We start from the raw sequence: 12,617 nt of genomic DNA, 5'->3' as shown, positions 1-12,617 counted from the left end.
TTGTATATTGATTCGGTGAGTCGTGTGAGGTGATCTGTTGTTTGTCTATTTTTTCTGGAGGCATTTTGAGATTCTGGAAGGATGTTGTTTGATTCGCAAAATGGAGGAGACGGTTGGAGATAATTCTCTCCATCAGTTTGCCAAGGCAGCTTAACAGACTGATGGGGCGGAAATTATCTGGATTTGTTCTGTTAGTTTGTTTCTTTGGGATCGTTGTTATGATGGCTTTTTTCCACGTGTCAGGGTAATACCCTGTCGCTAATGAAATGTTCATGATGTTTGTGAGGTGTTGTAGTAAGAGAGTGGAACTTTTTTTGAGAATAATATTTGGTATTTGGTCATGTCCGGGGGAAGTGTTCTTCAAGTTTTTGATATTAATCTTTAGTTCGGTTATGGTTATTTTTCTATTGATTGAATTTGAGTATGCTTCTAGTGTCTCTCCGGGAAATCCTGGTGAGAATGAAGCTTGGTTTGCATTTATGTAGTTGTTGACATGGTGTTGGTGTTGTGTGTCGAAATCTACTGAGTTTAAATCGCTAAAAGCGGATTTGTAATAGTCAGCTAATAAGTCAGCTTTCTCTTAAAAAGAGAAAAAAAAAAAGACTTTCTCTTAAAAGTCAGCTTTGTTCATGAATTATTTGTTTTGTTTTATATGTTCTTAAGCACAAGTTTGCCACAATGGGCTATCTCTACAGTGCACAGCACGGGCACAGAAACCTCATTTTCAGGTTTATGAGTCCGCATACTGACCACTGTGCCACTAGGTCTGCATTAGGTTTATGAGTCCGCATACTGACCACTGTGCCACTAGGTCTGCATTAGGTTTATGAGTCCGCATACTGACCACTGTGCCACTAGGTCTGCGTTAGGTTTATGAGTCCGCATACTGACCACTGTGCCACTAGGTCTGCGTTAGGTATATGAGTCCGCATACTGACCACTGTGCCACTAGGTCTGCGTTCGAGTATCAAACACAAAACTTATATTCCACACTTGTTTCTTCCTGGAACTTTTCTCAAAACCACTTGAGATATTTTTTTTGTTTGCTGTTCCTAATTTTGAAGTGATAGTGCCCTAAGAATCGGGTGATACCATTCGTACTTACATACATGAGTGCCCTAACCATCGGGTCATACCATTCGTACTTACATACATGAGTGCCCTAACCATCGGGTCATACCATTCGTACTTACATACATGAGTGCCCTAACAATCGGGTCATACCATTCGTACTTACATACATGAGTGCCCTAACCATCGGGTCATACCATTCGTACTTACATACATGAGTGCCCTAACCATCGGGTCATACCATTCGTACTTACATACATGAGTGCCTTAACCATCGGGTCATACCATTCGTACTTACATACATGAGTGCCCTAACCATCGGGTCATACCATTCGTACTTACATACATGAGTGCGCTAACCATCAAGATCATGCCATTTGTACTTACTTACATGAGTGCCCTAACAATCGGGTCATACCATTCGTACTTACATACATGAGTGCCCTAACCATCAAGATCATGCCATTTGTACTTACTTACATGAGTGCCCTAACAATCGGGTCATACCATTCGTACTTACATACATGAGTGCCCTAACCATCAAGATCATGCCATTTGTACTTACTTACATGAAGTTATATTCCCACGAGAGAGAAAAAATAAATACATCTGATTTCTTGTGCTAACTTACATAGACGACGATTTACATTTGGAAACGACAAACCAGTCTACCCTTAAGGTAGTTTTGATTAACGAAGAGTATGACTAATTATTTTCATGGAAATAGTTATCATGGGCGACAGTAGAGACCGCCACCTTACGTAATAAAAATATATATCGGCAACGTGGACGATTTTCTTCCAGACAAAAATTACACAAAACACGTTAATGTCTTCTCTTGTTTCTTTTGACATTCTCCACAGTGGCACAGCGGCATGTCTGCTGACTCAGTACACTAAAAACCGGGTTTCGATACTCTTGGATGGCAGAGCACACACAGCTAATTGTGTAGCTTTGTGCTTAATTCTAAACAACAACAAAACATTTTGATTCCAGAAGTTGTAACTTCATATGGAAGATGAAATGATACTTGAATGCCACGTAGTTTTTATTTTAGTGATAAACCACGTCCAGCTAATTCCCGTCTCCACTGCAAAGAATCGAACCCTAAATTTTAGAGTTGTAAGTCCATAAATTTACCGCTTAACACCTGGGGGGGGACACGCTATGTAATATGTGATTAGCCGTATTTTTTATTCTTCTTAGCTAGCTGAATATTAACCGTATTCTAATAATTCCATACACACACACACACACATACGGTTACATGACTTTTTATGGAAGTTCCCAATTCTGAAGAGATGTTTTCAGCCTTTCTAGTTCAGGATGTATCTGGCTAGTTGTAAAGAAAAAAAAGTGTTTTTCCTCGGGCAGAGATATAAATAATGAAGTAAGATTACATTCATTCCAGGGGAACTATCAGATATATTATATTTCTTCCTTTTATTTTTAATCCATACAGTATATTCACTTTCATTGGCCATAACCAATGGAATACGGACAGACCATGCATTCCCAATCGGGAAGGCCAAGTTAAAAACAAAATGAGATTCTTCAAGCTAAGTTAAATTCTTCTAGGATGCGGAAATGTAATATTTCGATCCCTGCCAGCTTTGAGGTTTTTCTGAGTCATCCAAGTAGATTCTCAGACTCTGATGCAAGAACTTACACCAGGATCCTAATAACTGAGATGACTCTGTGAAGGCATTATGTCCCCTTAGTAGTTAGTGATGACTTTGATCTTTCCTGTAAATGTCAACACTACGCAAAGAAAGGTATAACGTTAGGTGTTTTAGGGTAAGAGAAGCTTTCTTTTTTTATAATTAACACCGTAATTAACGACGACTGTGTTTTGTTTTGATGGTTTTGTTCGAACGACTGAGATAAGCTTTGCCCCTTTATTAAACTTACTACGAAAAGATGATCAGGTGGGTTAAGGCGCTCGACTCGTAATCTGAGGGTCGCAGGTTCGAATTCTTGTCACCCTAAACATGCTCGCCCTTTCAGCCGTGGGGGGCGTTATAATGTGACGGTCAATCCCACTATTCGTTGGTAAAAGAGTAGCCCAAGAGTTGGCGGTGGGTGGTGATGACTAGTTGCCTTCCCTCTAGTTTTACACTACTAAATTAGGGACGGCTAGCACAGATAGCCCTCGAGTAGCTTTGTGCGAAATTAAAAACAAACAAACAAACACACAATCCCACGAAAATAAAACATGAATGGGTTATACTGGAGAAATAAAGGAAATATATCCTCGGAAATACCTGAGAAAATTGTTAAACTAAATAACACAGGTCACAGGTATAGAAAGGAAATCTTACATAAGGATACCAAATTTTTTCGAACTAAAATACTATAGAGAATAGAATTGTCCAAATTTGTTTCAGTGGTTTCTCTCTTCACCGTTCTATTGGCACTATGCCCTCCTGGCACATTCTGGTGGTTAGGACGCTCGACTCGTTATGTGAGGGTCACGGGCTCGAATCTCCATCCTCGCACGTGTTCGCCGTTTTAGCCGTCTAGGTGTTATACTATGACGGTCAATCTCATTATTCAAGAGTTGGCGGTGGGTGGTGATGACTAGTTGACTTCTCTCTAGTCTATCACTGCAAAGTTAGGGACGGGTAGTGCAGATAGCTATGCGGAAAATTCGAAAATAAACAAACCGTTGAGAGTATAATAAGGATCTACGTGTGTTATAATTTCAAGACAAAATAAAAAAAAAAAAAACATTCGCAAATTAAATTAAAGTTGAATTTCAGATAACAGATGGAGCTTTTTCAGTTTTTGTAATGTATTCTTGAAACGTGGACATGGTTTGGTTCTTGGAATTTCGCACAAAGCTACTCGAGGGCTATCTGTGCTAGCCGTCCCTAATTTAGCAGTGTAAGACTAGAGGGAAGGCAGCTAGTCATCACCACCCACCGCCAACTCTTGGGCTACTCTTTTACCAACGAATAGTGGGATTGACCGTCATTTTATAACGCCCCCACGACTGGGAGGGCGAGCATGTTTGGCGCGACTCGGGCGCGAACCCGCGACCCTCAGATTACGAAGCGCACGCCTTAACGCGCTAGGCCATGCCAGGCCCGAAACGTGGACATGAACTAGAAAAAACGAAACACTTTTATTATTTGAGTCGATAAACCTTTCATACCACGGAAAAATGTTTTAGATTTCCGCACAAAGACTCAAATAAGAAAGTTGAAGTTGCCGAAAATAGACCACAATGACAAACGAAATGTTTAAATGCTCGTTAAGTGGGTTGTCACTTTCACCACGCCCCCCCTTCCCCAGTGACTCAGGGGTATGTCTGCGGACTTTGTGCTTAGTTTGAAACAATAACACTTTCACTACACTTATATTTACAGCAACATCCGTTAGCAACATACATGCTTTGGGAATCTAACTTTCTGTAATCTCAGGTTGTGAATTATTTTTGTACAAAGTGGGAGTCGTATAGTGGGAGGGAAGGGCCGTAAACAAAAATGGTCATTTAATTCAACGATAAATAATTATAATCCAATAAAACTTGTGTTGAATTAATTAAAGGGTAGAGTATATATAGAGAAGATTTTATGGTGTTTACTACGTCACTGGTTTTCAATCATCAGCCTAAAGTTACAGGTTGGGGGGTCAAACTTTTTTTTATTAGGAACTCCTGTTTTAGAACGTAGATGGCAAGATATCACTTCAGAATATAAATGTCTGAGTTTCATATACTTTCCAGTATTTCCTGTTCTTGGTAAGTCTGTTAATATAATATGCAGGTTTTATAAGCGTAATGATTGGATATTTCTTCTCACTTGTTTTTAATACAATTGTCTTATGTACAAATATTTACATGTACGATTTTCAGTAATATTAAAATAAGGAAGGAGCGTAAAAACACTTACACCTAATGTTAAAACTCCAGTAACGAGTGTAACTCGTGTACGGAATTTTTTTTTTTTTCTATTGTACGAGCAGATAGAAATGGAGATAATTGTATCTTTATTCAAACAAAATTAACAACCACACTGAACATTATTTTTTTGTAAATTTCTGCTGTAATTGGAGAGGCACGTGAACAAAGATAATTTCGTGGAAATTAACATGCCATTTTGAGCTGTTCGGTTAAAAACACTTCTCTCCAAATAAATAAGCTTTTCAATAAATAAGGAAACTCAATATCCATGTAAATGACTTTTTGCTTTCCATAACCAAAATCCAACCAACATGAATTATTTATGTCGTTGAACGAAACAAAGTGTGTACAATTAATTATGCATTATTATATAACTTTATACTAATGGCATTATTAAAACAACGAATAGTTATTTGGGATCATTTTTTTCTTTGCGATACACAACGTTAAAATGGGGGCGCTGTATGCAGCACTGACTTTGTTGTGGTCGAAAGGCTTAAGACAAACCATAAACATGTTCTTTTTTATCATTTCCACCTAATTTCCATTTAAATTAAGTAAAATTCCATGTATGTATATAAAAGAACAACAATGAAACGAGATGGCCCAACTGCACGTGTTACGAAACGTTTCGCTTCATATGTTTGTGGTTTAACCAAAATACACACAATGGGCTGTTTGTGCTGTGCTCACCACGAGTACCGAAAACATGTTTTTCGCATTATAAGCCTTCAATGTGCCAATGAGGGGGTCATTACATTAAGCTCTATCACATTGATGCATAATATAAAATCATTTAGTTAATAAGCTACCCACTTGAGGTAGGTTTTGTTACCACGTTCGTGGGCTTTTCACGTTACCAAGGAAACGTCATGTAGTGACGCATTAAATTGAAGAAATTTATATTTTCGTTAAAACCTCGATGTTACATAACTTAATACACACTGTCCTGAAATGAATATTCAACTTCACACACTGTTTGTGAGCTTCAATATACTGTCCCATTACCACCAAGTTTAATCTATGTATAATTAATACTTAAAACCGTTGGTATGTGGCGAGACTTCTAATTGCAGAACTGAGTAAAATAAAGAAAATTGATTATTTCATAAATATTTCATGATTTCGCCACTAGAGGCGCTGCAACTGATGACGTATTTCCTGTAAAACAATTTATTGAAACTGTGTTTTTAGGGTCACAAGTCTACTTCTATGCCAATGAAACCATAGCTGTAATGAACTTGTTTTTATTTTCCTCAGTTCTCTAATCATAGTTTTTAATAAATATTTATCTACATGGACGACTTGTCTTTAGTAACGGATTAGTTTAAAGATAACGTTATGATCCAACACATTCCTTGTCTTTGGCAGTATGTAAACGTGGGCCTTTTGTTATTTTGAATATTTTCATAGCGTTTAACTCCTATAACCTGTATTAAAACCAAAGTAATGTGGCGTTCTGCAGTTAATGAACATCGCAATACTTAGCATTACAGTAAAGAGCTCTTTAAGCAGTTCATGCTAGCTTTAGTAGGCCCTCTAGAGGCAGTAAGTTACTGTCCCGCCCAAGAGTTTCCGAGTATTAAACATACTACAGATTACTTAATAATAGCTGTTAAGAATTCTGGTAATCGAAGTAGCGAGAAACAACATTAATTTATGGATAAATAGATTTGATAATCGTTACATTTATTTCTCATTGATCTTGACCGTTTATTTGTGTTCATTTGAAATTTTAGTATTCACATAGAATATATTAAAAAAATTCTTATACACTTTCTTACCAAAAAAGTAAAAATAAATTATTCAGCTGTTTACACTTAAAAAGAGGGAAACTGCACATTTAAGATATATTTTCAATGTTTTAATTAAATTATTTGTTAGAGGAAGCTGCTAGCATGACAATGACGCGAGGTTAAGAAAGTATGTAAAGTTAGTGCTAGAATACGTACAGTATTTGTGAATGTTAATAAGCGAGTAACGAAATACACACAATAACTGGAACTCATCTCAGAGCTTCACTACTTCTCAATCCTTAAACTAAAAAAAAAAAAAACTAACTTAAAGTCTTATTTATGGATATTTCGCCACGTTTATAAATAAGGTTATCGTTTGTTCAACTGAATTTTACTCTGGTAGTTTTAGGCTTACAAATACCTACAGGCGATAGTAGCTTGTAGCAAACGTTAAGCAAAAACAAATTAATTTGTTAACGATATTTTCAGGATACCATCTTAAAGAACCCACCAAACGATAGAGGGCGTCACAATAGTATGATATATTCTAGTTTGAGCCTAAAAGATGTGCTGCTGTTCTAAATATGCGTCAACACCTCACTGATAAATTACAAACTACTTATAAACGTTCGTGATCCAAAAAAGAACAAACTTTATATCAACTGTATGTTAACTTCTGATATAGAATGTTATATAAGCTGCCTTTGAACAAATTATTTGTAAGTAGCTAACGGAAAAGTATAAACAATTCTAGCATCAGCACTTCCACAACGGTTGCAAAACTAAAAAATAAAATAAGTTAAATTATCAACGTAGTTTTATACTTCCAACAACGCCCTACAACGGCAAATATTTAAAAAATCATAAAATCTTTTTGTTTGTGTTAAAACCAAAAGCTTTACATTAACATAGAAAGACATTTTCTCAATATTCAAAGAACATCTTGACAAGATATGATGACATTTCTTTTTTAAGAAATGTGGTGTGGTTCCATATTATATCATATTTTTTCAAGACCCAACGGTACTTTGGTTTGGTTTATTTTCATTTTCGCGCAAAGCTACACGAGGGCTATCGCCCCTACTTTAGCAGTGTAAGACTAACGGGAAACCAGCTAGTCATCACCACCCACCGCCAACTTTTGGGTCACTCTTTCACCAGCGAAAAGTGGGACAGACCGTCACATTATAATGTCCCCACGGCTGAAGGGCGAGCATGTTTGATGTGATAGGTATTCGAACCAGCGACCTTCAGATTACGAGTCAAGTGCCTTAACCACCTGGCCATGTTGGGCCTGAAAACATAGGAACAGTGATGTGTAGCTTGGTTCTGTCTTAAATGTAATTACAGTTTGCTTGTTTTAGAGTAAAACGTGAAGTTAAGCATAATTCTTGTTTTGAATTGAAGCACTAAGTTACACTATAAGGTATCCGTGGTCTACTTACTACAGGTAAGTCCAGGATTTTAGAGTTGTAAGTCTCACCTGGGGCCTGCGATTAAAAATAACCACAGAAAACTGATGGTTTCAGGTGTAGTAGCGACGATATTCACCCGTTCGTCTGCTACTTTCACTAGCGTCATATGATCAGGTTGTTCTCGTCATTGGCCGGACACTTGCTTTAATTGTAGTATGTCCGGTGTGCAGTTCGTGGAATCTGGAGTCCGAGACCAGATGTCGTTGAACTCACTCCGCATTTCAGTTGGTTGTTGGAGTGTTATAAAAGTGACAATCAAAGTCGTTATTCTATTTTTAAAAAAGCCTAATAATAGCTTTGTTGCGGCGAGTACTTCTGTTTGGATGCCTTCCATCTGGTTATTAGTTCCAAGTTATAAACAATTATACCTGAATCCTAGAAATCTTAGAATTATTCGTTTCTTTAATTTGTTTTGAATTTCGCGCAAAGCTACACGAAGGCTATCTGCGCTAGCCGTCCCTAATTTAGCAGTGTAAGACTAAAGGGAAAGCATTTCTCTGTGTTTGTTTGTTTGTTTGTTTTGGAATTTTGCACAAAGCTACTCGAGGGCTATTTATGCTAGCCGTCCCTAATTTAGCAGTGTAAGACTAGAGGGAAGGCAGCTAGTCATCACCACCCACCGCCAACTCTTGGGATACTCTTTTACCAACGAATAGTGGGATTGACCGTTACATTATACGCCCCCACGGCTGGGAGGGCGAGCATGTTTAGCGCGACGCGGGCGCGAACCCGCGACCCTCGGATTACGAGTCACACGCCTTACGCACTTGGCCATACCAGGCCCCACTTCTTTGTGAACCTGACGATGACCGAAGAAGGTCGAAACGTTGTTCGCTTTTCTACGTAAAATATTTTCTCAACCCAAACGAGCCGTTTTTGCATGCATAAAGGGAAGGCAGCTAGTCATCACTACCCACCGCCAACTCTTGGGCTACTCTTTTACCAACGAATAGTGGGATTGACCGTCACATTATAACGCCCCAGATTACGAGTCAAACGCCTTAACCCACCTGGCCATGCCGGGCCTCCTCCAGTGGCTCAGCAGAAAATTTGCACACTTACGACGCCAAAGATCTAGATTCGATACTCTTAGTGGACAGAGTAAACATAGAATAATTCATTGTGTAGTTTTGTGTTGGCCACTTTTTTATTATTGTAATTTAATTTTTTTATTTTCTGCAAAATACTTTACAAAAATCTACATTCCCCAAATTCTGCTTTCGGAACGTCAGAAATCAACCGTCGTGTCTTGTAACCTTTAACCTTTACGACACATCACGTTTTCCTGAGAAAAACTCTCCAACAGCCAAGAGTTACTACGTATGAGTAATTTATCAAGTACATTCATAATGTTAAAAGCATGAACCAATTCGACTTTCTAGCGTTAATATGCTATTTATAGAGCTGATGGACATTTATCCATTTTGTAACGTTATCTTAGAAAGAGAGATCACTTTGATAACAGAAGTTTTGTATAACAAATTAGGTTTCCAGCAAATAACCGAGGTTTCTTTAAATGAGGTAGCAAAAACATAGCTAATACAATGTCTAGTGTTTTACTATACAACTGACAGCGAGCATCAGTGGTGTGTGAGTGTGTGGAAGGAGGAAATACACATGATTACCTGGATGAGACCCCACCCTGACAAGGAGGAGTCTGGGAAGCACTCTCTATATAAAGAGCTCTATCCTCAACTTCACGATTCTGTAGGTTTGTGAATAACTAAACACTCACACGGGAAGCAAACGTAAGTACAACCTCTGAAAATATTGTTGACCCTAATGAATGTTCACAAAAAAAAAATACCACATCCATTTTTATTGTGTCCTTTTCGTGTTATTTTTAGTATTGATGCTCTAATTTTAAATCAGAGGTTTAATATGCGTTATTTATATACAAATATTCATAAATATAAATACATATATGTATGTATTGGATACTTCAGGGTGTTCGGAAAGTCACTGTGCAGTTTTGAAAGCCGTGATAACAGCATTCATTCAGTCTATTTCGAGCCAGCAACTGATAGCGGTGTTTAGAAACAAAATAAGAAGAATCCATGCCTGTATTGATGCCAACGGGGGTCACTTTCAACATCGTTTATAATTGTCATTCATATTTACCTCCTGTATTCTATATTGAAACATGTCTTTTAATAAATATATAAGTAATAATTCGTCTTGAGTTCGTGACGTATTAAGAAAGCTTTGTTTAAACTAACAGATGGAACTAAACGATTCGGACGACGAGAATCTGGAAGCTCTGCTGTTTCGCAAGGCAAGCGAACGACGAAGAAAGCGTTCTCGTCACTCCCCCCCCGTCGTGGATCTTCGCCCTTTACCTGGGACTTTGACCCCCACACTCGAGATCGGCGAAGGTTATCATCCTTTACTACATCATCTGGAGAGTGAGTACTGATTCATTTCAGGACACCTGTTGTCGGAAAAAAATTTGAAATAAATATGATTTTGGTAATACAAAAAAAAATAAAATAAAAGCGCAAAGCCTCACGAGAGCTAACCGCGCTTGCCGTCCCTAATTAAGCAATGTAAAAACCAGAGGGAAGGCAACTAGTCATTACACCCACCGCCAACTCTTGAGGGGGGGGAATTACTCTTTTTACCAACGAATAGTGGGACTGACAGTCACATTTTAACGACCCCGCGGCTGAATGGGTGAGCATGTTTGATGTGAGGGGAACTCAAACCCGCGACCACGGATTACGAGTCGAGCGCCCTCACCACCTGGACGTCCATGCCGGGCAATATTCCGTAAGTTAGTATTTCTTTTCAAGACACCTGTTTACAGAAAATCATTTGAAATGAAGATACGTTTGGGATATATAAAACATTCTGCGAATAAGAAGTAATTGAATGTTGTCTAATTAATACCTACTAGAGGCCTGGCATGGCCGAGCGCGTAAGGCGTGCGACTCGTAATCCGATGGTCGCGGGTTCGCGCCCGCGTCTCGCTAAACATGCTCGCCCTCCCAGCCGTGAGGGCGTTATAATGTTTCGGTCAATCCCACTATTCGTTGGTAAAAAAGGTAGCCCAAGAGTTGGCGGTGGGTGGTGATGACTAGCTGCCTTCCCTCTAGTCTTACACTGCTAAATTAGGGACGGCTAGCACAGATAGCCCTCGAGTAGCTTTGTGCGAAATTCCAAACACAAACAAACAAACAATACCTACTAATTACTAAACTAAGCACAGTTGGTTTTCCGTCGATCTAATACACTAAACATCCCTGTTAACAGTTTTGTTATTTATTTTATTAACAGTTAACCCCCCATATGTCAACATCTACCTATACTCTAACTTATTTGAAAGACATACCCGGTAGGGAGGGGTAGCAAGTTTTGTAAGAGCTCTCTATCTTCCAAGTTGCTCAAACTGGCGCTTAAGTCAATGAATTTGTCTTAAAGAAAGAGAGCGACACCTGACGAGTAGATACGCAATGCAGGATATCTCTGTTTATGCATTATTTTAAGGAATACACAAATACATTCAGGCCCGGCATGGCCAGGTAATTAGAGCACTCGACTCCTAATGTGAGGGCCACGGGTTCGAATCCCAGTCACATCGAACGTGCTTGTCCTTCCAGCCCAGGAAGCGTCATAATATACGGTCAATCCCACCGTCCTTTGGCAAAAGAGTAACCCTAGAGTTGGCGGTAGGTGGTGATGACTCGTCCGCTTTCCTTCTAACCTTACATTACTAAATTAGAGACGGCTAGCGCAGAAATAGCTCTCGTGTAGCTTTGCGCGAAATTGAGAAAAAGAAACAAACACAACGCATATTATAAAGTTATTAAGAAGGGTATTATACAATTATTAACTGGTATTCTACACTGGGTTATATGGATTATCGCTTAGAGTCTTACGTATTTTAACTGAATTTCTTATTCATTTGATGAGAAAAGATTGTTGATTGTTATTCTCTGCTCGTTCCACTAGTTGCGGTGCTCCTAAGGACTAGTCCACTAATTATATCACAATATTGTACATTTTTGACGAGTCGTTAAAGCATTATGTATAGTTCTATTAGATTTCCAATCTGCTGAATGACGTCAAATACATATAGTAGTAATAATAATATAATATTGTTTTCAGTAGCGTTTCACGTGGAATTGGTTTACTGTTTGTGACCATATGAGGGATATATACTCTTCAAAAAAAGAAACGCAAAAGGCAAAATATGAGACAAATTGTTAACAAGTTTATTCCAAGTAGTTCTCTATGACATGTGTGAAACTTTGCACATTCACTGCTGAACATCCAAAGTCTGCAAAGGCGAATTCCACGCTCACTAGTTGAAGTTTAACGTCACTCAACGTCAATAACGAGTATGCCCCCCCGTGAGCATCAATAACTGCTTGGCATCTCCTGCCCATGGAAGCGATGAGATGACGAATCACATCCTGTGGAATGGCT

General features: G+C 38.5%; 1 protein-coding gene across 1 annotated transcript in view; it reads left to right on the top strand.

Annotated features, from left to right (window-relative positions):
• Positions 1 to 9,901: 9,901 nt before the first annotated feature.
• The window catches only part of LOC143228856 (transmembrane channel-like protein 1), an 83,414-nt gene continuing 80,698 nt past the window's right edge, over positions 9,902 to 12,617 (top strand). Inside the window, exons 1-2 of the mRNA XM_076460253.1 lie at positions 9,902 to 9,937; positions 10,411 to 10,594. The gene's annotated coding sequence lies outside the window, so the exon portion shown is untranslated. The remainder of the gene's footprint in view (positions 9,938 to 10,410; positions 10,595 to 12,617) is intronic.

Source organism: Tachypleus tridentatus, chromosome 10, assembly GCF_004210375.1.
Source record: "Tachypleus tridentatus isolate NWPU-2018 chromosome 10, ASM421037v1, whole genome shotgun sequence".
NCBI lineage: Eukaryota > Metazoa > Arthropoda > Merostomata > Xiphosura > Limulidae > Tachypleus > Tachypleus tridentatus.
Note: the sequence above shows the minus strand (reverse complement) of the source record. Positions and strands in the feature narration are given on the sequence as shown.